The 14,802-nt window shown below is 44.4% G+C and overlaps 1 protein-coding gene across 1 annotated transcript in view; it reads left to right on the top strand.

Annotated features, from left to right (window-relative positions):
• Window positions 1-14,802, top strand: part of LOC136627809 (uncharacterized) — an 884,798-nt gene that overhangs the window by 726,874 nt on the left and 143,122 nt on the right. The window lies entirely within an intron of this gene.

The following is a 14,802-nucleotide window of genomic DNA, read 5'->3' on the forward strand; positions in this document are numbered from 1 at the left end:
CAAGAGTGAAAACCTCGCAAATGTGAAGGAAACCATTGAAAATCATTGGTTTCATAATTCTGCATTTTCACTCGCTCTCACGTCGCACGATTTTCTCGCCAGTGTGAAGGCAGCCGCGCACGAGCAATTTTTCTCTAATTCTGTGTCAGAGTTGCCGTTTATTTCTTATGGTAGAAAACAAATCCCGCTGCGCTCACACGTAGATGCGATTTTCCCGTGAGCGCCATGCAATTGTTTATCTTTCCTATTGATACAACATGGGATTTTCGTGCACTTGTAAATCGCATGTTGCACAGATGCCATGCAATACATTATCTCACAACACGCAATTGGCTCTCAGCAGAATTCGCAGTATTGCAAGTATTGCAGTTTCTGTTCGCTGCGAGATGCTCAGAAATCACACGTGATAAGAAGCCATTATTTTAAAAGTGTTAATTCACATTGAATATTTTTCTCTCGCAGCAATGCTGCCAGATAGAAAAGTCCTATTTTTGGGCTATTCTGTTCAAGAATCGCCCATTCTGCCTATGGGAGAAAAAAAAAATCACATTGCGCTCACATGTAAATACGAGTTTCATGCAGTGCGATGCAATTTACTTTTTTTACTACTGGAACAACATGCAATGTTCATGTTTTTGACAGTGTTTTTTGTCAGTTTTTTCTGTGGCTGCAGATGTTAGCTGTAGGTCAGTATGGAGTTACTAGACTTTTTTATTTGTGACATTTTCTTCACTTGCACTGCACTTGCTGATCGGTGGGGGTGTCACTGCTGGGACGCAAGATCAAAGGGTCCCCTGTCCTCCTCATTGCGGGGTTATTGCACCCCCTGCAGTGAGGAGGAGATCAAACGGAGCGCCGGTCACATAAGCACACCAGCGCTCCATTCCTTATTAATGGGGCTGCAGATACCTGAGCGGCACCCACTTGAGAATTTCCATCAGCCTTCTTGAAATGAATGGAATGTTGATCACGTATGCTTGGCCAGCGCTCATGCTCACATCACTGTGGGGGAGAAGCGACTCCTGCAGTGACAGGCAGAACAGGACATCGGAGGTCCATTCTGGAAATCCATCCCAACAGGGAGACCCCCACTGAAAAGTAAGCTATCCCCTATCCTATAGATATGACAGCTGAAGCCGCGGCAAAACTCTGAGTCTGAAGCCAGGCTCACACGAGATATCCACGAGATAGGGCCTATTGTTCCCCATGGGCACGTACATACGTGTGCCTTTTAGCAATTACACTGCATATAGGTGGCGTGTATACGTGCCGGAGCTTCACAACGGCGCAGGAAACAGACAGAAAAAAGACAGGTATACTGCACATGACAGCGTGCTGTCACGCAAGGTACAATTTTATAGCAGTACGCAGCGTCACGGACGCTCCACAGCTATAAAAAGGCTTATGGCCGTGTGAGCCTGGCCTGTGTCTCAGAGTCCTTATGCAGATTTTAACCCCTTAATGCTCCATGAAGCACAATTATGTCATGGAGGTTCACAGTTTGCATGGAGGGTAATCGGGGGTCGATCCTGCTCCATACAATGCGGGTGCCGGCTGTTTTTCACAGCTGACACCCACCCGCAACAACTGTGATCAGCACTGCCGGTGATCGGAGCTCTTAAATCATTAAATGCCCGATTGGATTTCGGTTGTTCTGATCAGCCCCCCACAATGAGATCCCAAGGGCTTCCATTGTAGATTGCCTAAAAAGCCGTGCCTGTGGCATGCTTGATAGATTGCCTGTCAGATCGCGGTATAATGTCATACTGTGGTATAATGAGGGGGCTGCAGCAGTCACCTGAGTGTTGTTCCCTCTCGGCTGTCTTCGCTGCTTTTTGGTTCCTTCCAGTAGCTGAAGATGGCATCATCGCTTTCTATACAACTCAATGAGGCCATCGTCAGTTGCCGGAAGAAGCCAAAAAGCAGCGAAGACAGCTGAGGCCATGCAGAACGGAGCCATAATACATCTGTGTACATGAACCTTTAGGCCTCATGCAGGAGCCCGCAGTGGAATCCCACCCTGCCCATGCCTGAGAACACTTATTTACCTGTGCGGGTCTCCTGCGTCCCATCCGGATCTTCTTTCTTTTTCACTGCGGATGTGTGCGGAAGTGCCAGCCGGCACGCCACGCACATGCGCAGTACATTTTTTTGAACTCCTGCTTTCCTGCAGTATCCGCAGCCCGTCCACAATTTAATTGCGGACTGGCCGTGGATCGGACGGCTTCTATCAACTTTAAAGGAAGCCGTCCGTGCGGGATCCGCAGCAAAATGGAGCATGCTGCGATTTGTTTTCCGAAAGGTCTGCAAAACAAATCCGCATGCTTTAATGCATTTGTGGACGCCCATGTATCCCTATGGGCGGCTTGATTTGCGGATTCCGCAAATCAAATCCGTCCGTGGACATGAGGCCTAAATGAGTTATTTTTTCCATAACATTCCATAAAATCAACATTTTAGTTGATTTTTTACACAATGTGTCCCGAGACAGACAAGAAGGATGTTCAAACACTACTTTTTATTTCCTCAACTGGGTTAGCCAAACAATCTTTACTATGGCTCATATACACGGCCATATTAAAGGGGTCGTCCACTTTAGGGTAAGATATAAACAAAGCCTTTTTAATATGAATAAATGTCACTTACTAATGCAATTTTATTCCAACTTCAGTGCCATTCTGCTAACTTACTGAAGCCCGGACCCCCTGCACAGCCAGCCCCCTCATTCCATCCCGACATCTGTCTCGTCCACAAGATGGCTGCTTCTCCACGGCGCCTGCACTAGTTTCCTGTATGGAACTATGGAGAGGACTAACATTTTTGGTCACATGCTCCTCCATCTGGAGCCATCTTGTGGACGAGAGAACTCGAGATGGGATGAAAAGGTTGTATGAGTGCAAAATATGCCAATGAGGAGCCTGGAATAGCTGGAGTACAACCCGCTGGATGAAACTAATGATTCCACTATTTGTTGTCGTTCAGCTGTCCCAGAAACAGGTAGAACACAGAAATATTAATACTTACAGACGTGAAGATGTTTGTTTCTATTTTAGGAGAAGTGTTGTCCAAAATAATTGTTACATCCATGCAGGCTGTTAGAACAGCGACCTACACAAATGCAACAGATGTTATGACAGGAGAGGGGAAAGGGGAGTAAGGACACGCAAGCACGCTGGACACCAACAACATCATAAACCAGAACGTGCATACAAACAGCAACAGACGCCAAAAAACCTATCAATGTACCACAACACCCAGACTGATGGAATATCTAATAAGTTAGTATATATGAGGTATTTGTTTGTATTTTAACCCGTATACATAAGCTCACAAGCCTGTGCCAAGGGTCCTCGTTATCCTGTGAATCCCTGGACTTATAAGACAACTAAAACCCAATAAGGGAGTCCTGCCTGCAAGCGGGGTGATCGTCCTAATAGGGATGGCCCCGCACTGGAACCCAGGGGCCTGGCTCGTTATAGATAGTAAGAGGCAGGAACACCAGACAAGGGAAATACAACATATACACTGAACAGGACAGTTCACACCTCATGTCTGAACACCTACAAACAGACACTGAATATGTCGCTGTTCAAACCAACCATCAGACAAGGGAATCCCACCCAGAACCTCATGCATGCAACTAACACCAAAGCATGCATGACTCCAAGCACCAGCGTTCTGGGAGAAAATGCATAAATGTCCAGCACCCGCTAATAAGTAGGGCCGGTATTTATATGCAGAAGACTGGTGGTGACTGGCTGGCTGAAGCAATACACACCCAGCCAGCTCAATCATCCCACACGTGTGGTAGTGTGCTCCCGGAAATCCAGAGAACTACAGGTGCCAGGAGTACAATGTGACAAACATGTACAGTACAAGTGTTCACCTTTTTATCTGAAACTAATGTGTGATCTTTTATTTCCTAATTACTGGGACAGTATGGGCTTCCCTACAATTGGGGAAGTTTGTAATGATGTCACCGCTCTGATGTCATAGGATTTCCCATGATCAGGGATATGTTTGATATTTTTGTGACAAAAGTACATCTTGAGTCTAGAGATGTGCTCTGTGGCGCACGTACGCCATCTTGAGGTGCTAGTTATAATCTCATAGCGAGCACGGCTGTCAGTGTATATTTACTGTTCCAGCCTACAAGAGGTTACTAAATTATTTAGTTAGTGAATAATCACTCATCCAAATATGTAGCAGTACACGCTGGGTTAGGAAATTAAATGTGAGGACATCCACTGTAGCTTCTGGTGGAGATGAGGGTGGAAGATGAATACACAAATATATAGCATTTACATCAACACTATGGTATTGAACATGTCAGATATCAACTCTGAATGCATATGTACAAATATTATATACATACACACACATTATATATATACCGTTTCCCCGAAAATAAGACGTGTCTTATATTAATTTTTGCTCCCAAATATGCGCTACGTCTTATTTTCAGGGGGTGTCTTATTTCGCCACGGCAAATCCGTCTGTGGCCACTAATCCCTCAACTGGCCAGCTTTGTGGACGAAATGTCTCAGAAATCTCGTCCACATGGGACAGCAAATCTGTCACGGCAAAGCTGGGAGAAGCCGGTGTTGTGGTGCGGATTCACCGGCCACAGAAACGGAAAAGCATGCGGCCAGGTCGCTTCAAAACCCGTGGCTAAGTGCCGTGATTTTTGAAGCAGCGCTTTCCCGGCAGAAATCTCGCTGTTTATCGCTGTGGCCAAACAGCGAGATTTCTGCTGGAAATACGCTCTGTGAGAACCCAGCCTTAAGAATCACACAGGGTGCCTGACTCACACACAGAGCCATAAAAAAATAAGGGCTGTAAAGTAACGTACCTGTCTGCAGACTTTAATTACTGGCACCGTATCACCGACAGAAGGTTCTGTACCACTTGTAATCAGGGATGGTATTGCAGCTTCCAGCCACCAGGGGGAGCTCATCACAGCAGACGTGTACAGCAGGAACAGAACGTACAGTATGGAATTTTCCAGCCAGGAGGGGGAGCTCACGACAGCACACTCGTACAGCACAGCAGGGACAGGATAACGGCGGCAGGAGAAGGGGTAACAGCAGACTGTCTGCAGATCTACCGATACATCTGGAGGTAGGAGACAAGGGGGATGGCAGCAGGGGACAGGCCTCTTGACTTGCCTGCACATTTACAAGCGATGGCCGTGGAACATTGGGAACATCGGGTGGCAGGTGACTGTCTTCATGTCCTGCATGCAGCTGCTCTGCAACGGACGGTGAAGGTAGGGGACAGCAGCGGCGGGCTAAAAAGAATCATAGCTGCATGCTCTAGTGTTCTGTTCAGCCGGCATGCTTACATACAAACACACTTTACTGTGTCTTACTATCGGGGGGTGCCTTATATTTGGGACTTCAGCAAATGTCTTACTATGTCTTACTTTCAGGGGGTGCCTTATTTTCGGGGAAACACTGTATATATATATATATATATATATAAATGTATATATATATATATATACATATATATATACATATATATATATATATAATAATAATAAACTTATATACAGTATACACACACTAATAAGTCAGAACATTAAAACCACCCACCTAATATAGAGTGGGTTTCCTCGTGCTGCCAACACTGTTTTGGCATCAGACCCATCAAGCCATGACTCAAGGTGTTCTGTGATATTTGTCACCAAGACATTAGCAGCTCATCCTTTAAAAAAGGTTCAAGTTATTTAATTTGTAGGTAAACATAGTAAAAAAATAATAAACCAGCTAATACTTACCACTCCTGGCCTCCCACAAGTCCGCAGTTCTGACATATTGCTTACAGGCTGCAGCAGCCTGTTTGTATGGCACATCACAAGCTACAGCATCCAATGAGAGTACAGTCTAAATCAGTACGTCTTTCTAGTGTGTCCATAAAATGTTGACTGGGATTTTTGGATTTGTCCAGGAAAACAAAAAATGACTTACTGGCCCCCGACAGGGCCTTTACCACTGACCAGTCAGCATTCTATCCTATAACAAGCTCTCACTACCTGTTAATTAACCTATGACTGGCAGGGTATTTAACCCTTTATCTGCCTTTACTAGAGACCCCTTATGCGGGTTACAGTTTATAGATTGGGGATGCCTGAGCCAATAAGCATCCACAGTTACTCTACTGGGTTCGATTTATGTAACTTGTAGGAACCAATCATGTTCCTGTCCTTATTTTCATAAGACTCACAGGAAAATAAAAGCAGTGGTCGGACTGTTTGCTCTGATATACTGTGCCACTTTTGCTTCGTGTTGGTTTCCAGTATGAATGTAATTGACAGGGTTGCTTGACTCCTGTTATGCCGCCTTTCAGCTCTGCAAGTACTCTGGTCCTTTTGTACTGACTGGTAATTATTAGGAAATTATGGTATGAGTGTTTCTGGTGGAGCAATGCACCACACAGCTCTGCTACATGCACGTCACACACACAGCTCTGCTACATGCACGTCACACACACACAGTGCCCCCCTGATCATCTGGAGTGAAGGAGTTACATGCTCCGCCCCTAATCACATGACAGTGAGTGAGTTATGCATCCCCTACAAAGCCTCGTGGCCTCAGTTGCTATGGAATCGGATCTGTGATGACATCACCGTCATGTGATCAGGGGCGGAGCATGTAACGCACTGTGGATGACGTCCTTTGATGACATCACCATCATGTGATCAGGGGCGGAGCATGTAACTCACTGTGGATGAAGGTCCTTTGATGACATCACCATCATGTGATCAGGGGCTGAACATGTAACTCACTCCTTCATGTACGGACAAGAGGTCATTAATATTTTGATAGCTAGCTATCCAGCACTGTCGTCACAGCTGCCAGTTTGCAGTTATAGCCAAGACACATTATTAGATAGGGCGGCAAATGTTCCAGATAGTCCCTGTCCCTCCCTGGAGCCGATGCAATCACGTCAAAGTGCCACAATGTTGCAGTATATAAACCACTACATGACTGGACTGCACTTACCGATGTGCTTTACCTTTGGCCATATTTACAAGGCTGATACTCTCGTGTGAGTTTTGTGCATTAGAAAATGTACAAAACTTGCACAAAATAGATCCCATTGTTTGCAAGGGGTCTATTTCTATGGGCAATTTTTCTCTTGCAGTCATGCTGCAAGGTGGAAAAAAATTGCAGAATGTTCTATTTTCGTGCGAGTCTCCATGTGCTGCGTGATGCAAGTCATGGCCGCGAATCTCGGGTGCGACTCGCTATCGGCTGTGTGAATATGGTTTTCCTATAGAGAAGTCTAAGAGAAAACGTCTGAAGAAATCTATGTATGTAGTGCTTTTCAGAACTCGTACAGCTAACATCTGACCACAACATTTTTTTTTAGAAAAAAATGTCACAAAACAAACCGCATGTTTTCTAACAACGCCCTGTGTAAGACCGCCCCATGGGTATATTTACATTTAGCATAAATGCAGATTTTCCAAAGTAGAACTGGCTGCAGAAAATCCACAGCATTTAACAGTACGGGCACTGCGGTTGAGATTTCAAGAAATCTCATCCACATACTGCGGAAAACATATGTGATTTTGACACAGATGTTAGGTAGAACTGCACCAAAATCTGCAGTAAATTTTCCACTGCTGAAACTGCGCGATATGTGACCATAGGGGCGTTACATATATAGTGAGGTGAATATACTGGCATAAAAAAGTCACACATTTTGGAACAAGTCACATTTGCACAAAACTTTGCAAGCTTTTGTTAATTGCTGCCACACTTGGCACTTTTCCAAAAAATGGGTGGCTATTAGTGGGAGGGGCAGGAACTCACAGTTCAGAAGATTTACTATAATTTATGCTGGAAACGGATTTCTATTGGATAGGCAAAGATGCTCCCTATTTATTAAGAGGCATGCACATTTTAATACATTTGGTGTGTCTCACTCCACCACACTGCAGATTAAGGCCATATTCAGAGGGCCGTATGTAAATTGCGCTTGAGAAACTCAGGCAATAATTGCATGGGAGAGCTCGAGGGCACCCGTCTATATGCTGTCTGATATACACAGAGTCTGCACATTGCATGCAGTGCAACATGCAGTGATGTCTTTCACATGGTCCATGAATAAATCAGCCTTAAAATCCACGTATTACATGCCTTTTTTTTACTGCAGATTTGCTGCAGAATTACTGCAGATCTTCAAATCGCAAAATCTACACCCACCCTGTGGTAAATACACCTTAAAGACCTGTATCAGAGGGGCATATTTGCGGGCGTATTTGCACACAAAAATTTTGTGTGCACAATCCACAGAAAATAGAACCCACTGATTCCAATGGGTTCGTTCACAAGTGCGTATTTTGCGTGCACAATTGCACTGCACAAAAAAAAAAACCAACAACACAGCATGCGAATTTATGTTGGAAATTAACCCCTTAACAACCATCCATACCTCTTTTGATAGGGGACGTTAAGGGACTTTATTCTGCAGTGCTGTCTTTTGACGGTGGCTACGTCAGAAGCCTGGCGTGGGTCTCCCGGCTGTCAGATCACAACCAGGCACTTCTTTTACATGGTGACTGAACAAACCACAGCTCCCCCCCCCCCTTTTAACCCTTTACACACAGCAGTCAGTACGCCTGTGACATGTAAAAGGCTGACAGAGGAACGGGGCTTCCTCTCTCACCCATTGGACCCCGCAATGTGATCGCGGGGTCCCGATGGCTTACTATGGCACCTGGAGACTTGAATATAGCCTCCAGGTCTGCCAGCTATGAGGCTCAGACTTTGGCTAAGCTTCATAGGCTCTCTAATGCATGAGTATATTGAAGTACAGTAATGTATTAGAAGAATGATAAAATGTGGCGATATTTAAGTTTCCTAGTGAAACAAAAAAAAAAGTTTAAAAAGTATTAAAAAAATAGTAGAAATAAAAATGTCAAAACCCCATGTATTACCCTTTAATATATTGAAAAAAAATCCAAGCTTCTAACAATTAGTGTTGTTGCCTGAGCATAGATAGGGATAATAGGCTAGGTTTATTTGCGGTTACCCCTGGGTTTAAGAGGGTACGTAAACCTTCAGATATTAGGGTCAGAAAGTGAGGTTAGGAATTTGTCAACTGTCATCTCGTCCAGACACATTGTGTTCTGGGACCCTTCATAGCCGTGATCTCGGCACTAGCAGATCATATCCAACTGATGAAAGATTGCCTGCGGATGTGTATCCCATTTGCATTTCATCAACTGTATAGATGATCAGATGATTTCTACATTACATAGCGCTATTCACTCAAATTTTATTGAGGAAGTACGAAACGCCTGTAATTTATTTCTATACACTCAATCCGCTTAATTTAAATTTATGCTGCAATTGGGCATAAATAATTGAGTGTACGATCCTTGACAATTATCGGTTTCTATCTGTATGATACTTTTGCTCCTGATGAATCGCGTAAGCGAGGAAACGCGTTGAGCCTGACAGACGAGAGCTTGATGTATAACGGAATCGATATGGATTCCTTCCATATTGTCTGATACTAAATGGGACAACAAGGATCACAGTTACCATAATATCACTATTGTGACAACTATAGCAGGCCACCACTACTATACCTGTGTGACTGCTTGAGAAGAAACGTATAAGTAAATACATCATCTGAACACATATTCAGTTTTCTTTTATGAAGCCTTCGCCTTTCCTTGTAGGATTTTATAATAAAATGAAATAAAAGTTATATTTTAGTTTAGGATTTCAGTCTGTGAATAGATTAGATATATACTGATCCCCTGCAGCGGTGATTTTTGATTTGAGTGAAAACACATGATTTTCAATGGTTTTATTCTCATTTGTGATGTTTTCACTCCTACGATGCTGCGTGAAAAAAAAAATGCAGCATCTCCTTTCTTTTTGTGATATCGCCCAATGGAAGAACATTGCGATCTGCTGCTGCAGCTGTGACAGTCGCACCAGGGGATTGCTTAATTCCTGCAGGGAATCCCTTCAGCCCCGCGGGGAGTTCCTCCAGAAGCCATGGGGAAATCCCTTTAGCCGCAGTGACTGTAAAGGGATTTTCCACGGGGATGAAGGGATTCCCCGCAGTGATGCAAGGCTGTTTTCACTTGAAAATGGCTAGCGTCCAATCACGACCCGATATCGCTCTCGTCAGTGTGACGCCGGCCTCATAGAGCTCCATTGATGGAAAAATAAAAATGCTATGGCTCTTGGAATGCGTCGACACAAAAGCAAATCTTTAAGGCTCCTGCAGATGAGCGTATGTGTATATACACTCACGAGAGTGTGATGTGATTGTGCTGTGAAGGGAGCGCTATCACGTGCTTTCACGCGTGTAGCAGCGCTGCTTACTGTACTTTTTTGCGCTGCCATGACCGTTCGCATCAGCTGGGCAACCTAATTAGTCGATTGACATTGCAAAATCCCACAGGTTCGTGTATGATATTGTGCAGATCAGATGAGCATTTACACATCCAATAGATTTCAATGGTGCTTTGGGTGCGCAAATGTGTACAAAAATAAAGCATGTTATGTATATATTGGTGAGCGTGCAAAAAGTATGTGCAAACATGCTGAATGTGAGGGGTCCCATTGAAATCAATGGGTTCTATTGTGTGTGGTTTATGCGAGCGATTTTATCACATTACTTATTTTCTACACTGAACACCGTAACAATGAAATCCAAAAAACAAATGGCAGAATTATTTTTTTTTATCCCTAATTTTCCCAAAAAATTAATTAAAGCTATAGAGTACATTATATGTACCCAAAAATTATGCCATTAAAAAATACAACTGGTACCACAAAAAACCAAGCCCTCAAATGGCTATGTTGACAGAAAAATTAAAAATTCGTGGCACCTCTTATGCGCTGATAAATAATTAGTTGGTCATTAAGGCACAAGCAGGCTTTGTCACTATGGGGTTAAACTTATTGGCAATTTGAATGGCTAAGAGCATTGGTGCGCATTTTTTTGCACACAACTTGTGCCCATAAAAAGTACAGCACAAAAACCTGTCGCATACGCAACGCCTGATGCACAAAAACACAGAGCAAATATACAAAAATTGCATTTGCAAAATACACGCTTGCGAACAAAACCATTGAAATCAAGGAGTCCTATTTTGTGCATATTATGCGTGCAAAATTTTGAAAATTTTGTAAACGTATAGCAGGCAGTTTAAAGATGCGCCAAATTTATCACAATGGGTCTTATTGGTGCATTTGGTAAATTTGGTGCATTTTTAAACACTTTTGTCTAAGTTTTCACGACCTATTGGTTGTCTTACTTTGTGCCAAAATTTCAACTGGTATGTAGAGATTCCAATATTTCACTCTAAACTTTAACCAGCTTCCGCTCTGTGATGTACACGCACATCATAGAGGTGCATGGCGAGTATGAAGTTGGGTCAGGACAGGAGCCAAACCCGCTGCCCGCTGCATACCCAGCAGGTGTCAGCTGCTTCTGACAGCTGACGCTAGATCGCAGCTGCTTGACATCTTACATGCATGGTCAATTTTGACAGTGGCATGCAAACTGTCACCCGGAGGCGATGTGTCCCCTCTGACTCACCATCGCCCCCCTCCATGATGCAATCGCAGGGTGCCAGTGGCTGCCATGGCAGCCCTGGGACTAATGAAGACTAAGAGGGCTGCCACATGCTTAAAGAAGCACTCTCTTGAAAACACATTTTTCCATCCTTGCACCCCTCATACTCTGGAAGTCCTTTTGTATATTGCGCTGTCTTCCATGCAGTACAGCCCCTTGTCTGATGATCAGGAACCATCTTCATGGTAATTTCACTTTCACATCAATCCCATGATGCATCAGCACAGCATTAGCTAGTGGCTATACTATCTCTGCCTGCTGGGAGGACATTAAATTCTATATTTACCTAAATGAACTAAGGACCATAATTATACAGTCAGTAGGATGAACTCTCATGTTCTTCATTATAACGTTATGATAGGAGATTATAGTCATCAGCAGTAATGTGATAGGTGTTTCGGCCCCTGCAAACAGCATGCGTGCTATAGGCCATGTACTTTCATCCACAGGATGTTCTAGTAGTGAACGCCTTCAGTGAACATAAATGTTAGAAATTTCCAGGATTGAGATCACATGACCCAACTGAAGGGAATTGTTTCTGATAGTAAGGTATACCTAAACAAGGTAATACTAGCTGACACACACACACACACACACACACACACACACACACACACACACACACACACACACACACACACACACACACACACACACACACACACACGAAAACAATTCAGGTGAGTGCTTTGTTAACTATAATAAATCTTTTCTATGGCCAGGTTTAATGTGAACATAAACAACACAATATACTGCAATACTGAAATATTGCAGTATGTTGCAGTAGCAACCAAACAATTGCTTTTTAGTCTCTAAAGGGGACTAAAAAATAATGTAAAATTTTACGAATTTAAAAAAAAAACAAAAACAAAAAAAACTAAAAATTTAACTCTCCCATTTTCCCATAAAATGATCAAAACAATAAATATAATTATCATTGCCATGTCCTTCTCATTTCGGGGTTACTGCACCCCCCACAGTGAGTAGGACACTGAATAGAGCATTGTTTGGGAAATCGCACTGGCACTCCATTCACTATCAATGGGACTGCGACGATTGAAATGAATGGAGTGCTGTCCGTGCATGCTCTGCAAGTGCTCCATTCACAGAAGAAAAGCGACCCCCGCAGTGACAGGAGAGTGGGATACAGGACTCCCGTTCGAGATCAGCGGAAGTCTCAAAGGTGAGACCCACACCAATCAGCAAGTTATCTCCCATCCTGTTGATAAGGGATAACTTGCAATTGCAGTACAACCCCTTTAAAACCGCATTAAAAATGCATGTGTGAATCCCACCTTAAAAAAGGTTTTCCGGGCAAATACTATTGATGACCTATCCTCAATGGATGGAGTCCACTGCTTAAGACCCTTGCCAATTAGCTGATCGAATGTCCGCTGTCAGCATCACAACACATAGGGGTATGCTATGGCAATTACACGCACAACTCTCACCTCACCTGCCTTCATATAGGTCATCAATAGTATTTGCCTGGAAACCTCCAGGGTCATCTGGTCCAACCCCCTGCTCAGTGCAGGAGTTACTAAGGGCTCATGTCCACAGGCAAAATGTGATTTAAAATCCGCAGCGGATCTCCCGCGCGCGGATCCGCACCCCATAGGGATGCATTGACCACCCGCGGGTAGATAAATACCCGCGGATGGTCAATAAAAGAGATTTTAAAAAAAATGGAGCATGAAAAAATCTGGACCATGCTCCATTTTCATGCGGGTCTCCCGCGGGGTCGGCTCCCGCGGGCTTCTATTGAAACCTATGGAAGCCGTCCGGATCCGCGGGAGACCAAAAATAGGAATTTAAAAGAATTACTCACCCGGAGCGGACCGCGAAGCTCTGCTCTTCCTCACGGCCGCATCTCCCTTGCTTCGGCTCGGCGGATGTGCCCGGCGCATGCGCGCGGCACGTCGACGACGTGCCGGCGACGTGCCGCCGGCGTCAGGAATTCATCCGCCGGCCGAAAATGAAGATCCGGCCGTGAGGAACAGCAGAGCGTCCCCGCCCGCTACGGAAAGGTAAATGCTTTTAAATTCCTATTTTAAGCACTCATGTCCGCGGGGCAGGAGGGACCCGCTGCAGATTCTACATGGAGAATCTGCAGCGGATCTGATTTTCCCCGTGGACATGAGGCCTAAATCATCCCAGACAGATATTTGTCCAGCCTTTGTTTGAAGACTTCCATTGAACGAGAACTCACCACCTCCCATGGCAACCTGTTCCACTCATTCATCATCCTCACTATCAAAAAGCGCTGATCAAAACTGTAAGAAACAGCCAGCACCAGCATTTTATGGAGCAGGATCGACCCCCAATTCAGCTCCATACAAACTCTGAATCTCTATTTTCTAAATGTACAACCTGGAGCGATAAGGGGTTAAAGTGACTAGTTGGTCCTGAACAAACAAAGATGGCCGAACCACTTCTCTGACTACCTGATGAACGCTTTGTATTAGTATACATCATTAGTCTGAGACACTACACCTGTTTTGATTGTCCAGTGCTGCCAACATAAGCAGTGCTGACCAGTCAGATCATCATCTAGTGTCTTAGACCAGTGTTCCCCAACTCCAGTCCTCAGGGAACGGCAACAAGTCACGTTTTCTGGATTTCCTCAGTGATGCACAAGTGATGTAATTATTATTGGTGCCTGAGACATTGCCACAGGTGTTCTTACCATAGCATATCCTGAAAACATGACCCGTTGGTGGTCCTGAGGACTGGAGTTGGGGACCTCTGTCTTAGACTACCAATGCACAGTGTGCATTAGGTAGTCAGAGAAGCACTTCGACCATCTTGGTTTGTTCAGGACCAACAGGTCGATTACCCTGCAGATGCGAGTCGATTTTATCTCAAAACCGCCTTGCATCACTTCAGCGAAGTAGCGATCTTCTGCCGTGTTGTTTTCAATGTGAGACCTTGAATCCCATGTGATGCTGCCACCAACCCCTTTGAGAACAATGGAAGATCCGATGCAAGAGCACACCCAAAAGTAGAACGTGCCACAACTTCTTTCCCCCGCCGCGATGTGAAAAAAAAAATTGCTCGTGTGTATGACCCAAGTCAAAAGAATGAGGTCCGTATTAGTGCGAGATTTTCTCGCCCACGTGAAGCCGGCCTTGGGGTCTGTTTTCACCAAACAATATATTATTTGTACGCACCAACGATGTCAGAGTT

Source organism: Eleutherodactylus coqui, chromosome 5, assembly GCF_035609145.1.
Source record: "Eleutherodactylus coqui strain aEleCoq1 chromosome 5, aEleCoq1.hap1, whole genome shotgun sequence".
NCBI lineage: Eukaryota > Metazoa > Chordata > Amphibia > Anura > Eleutherodactylidae > Eleutherodactylus > Eleutherodactylus coqui.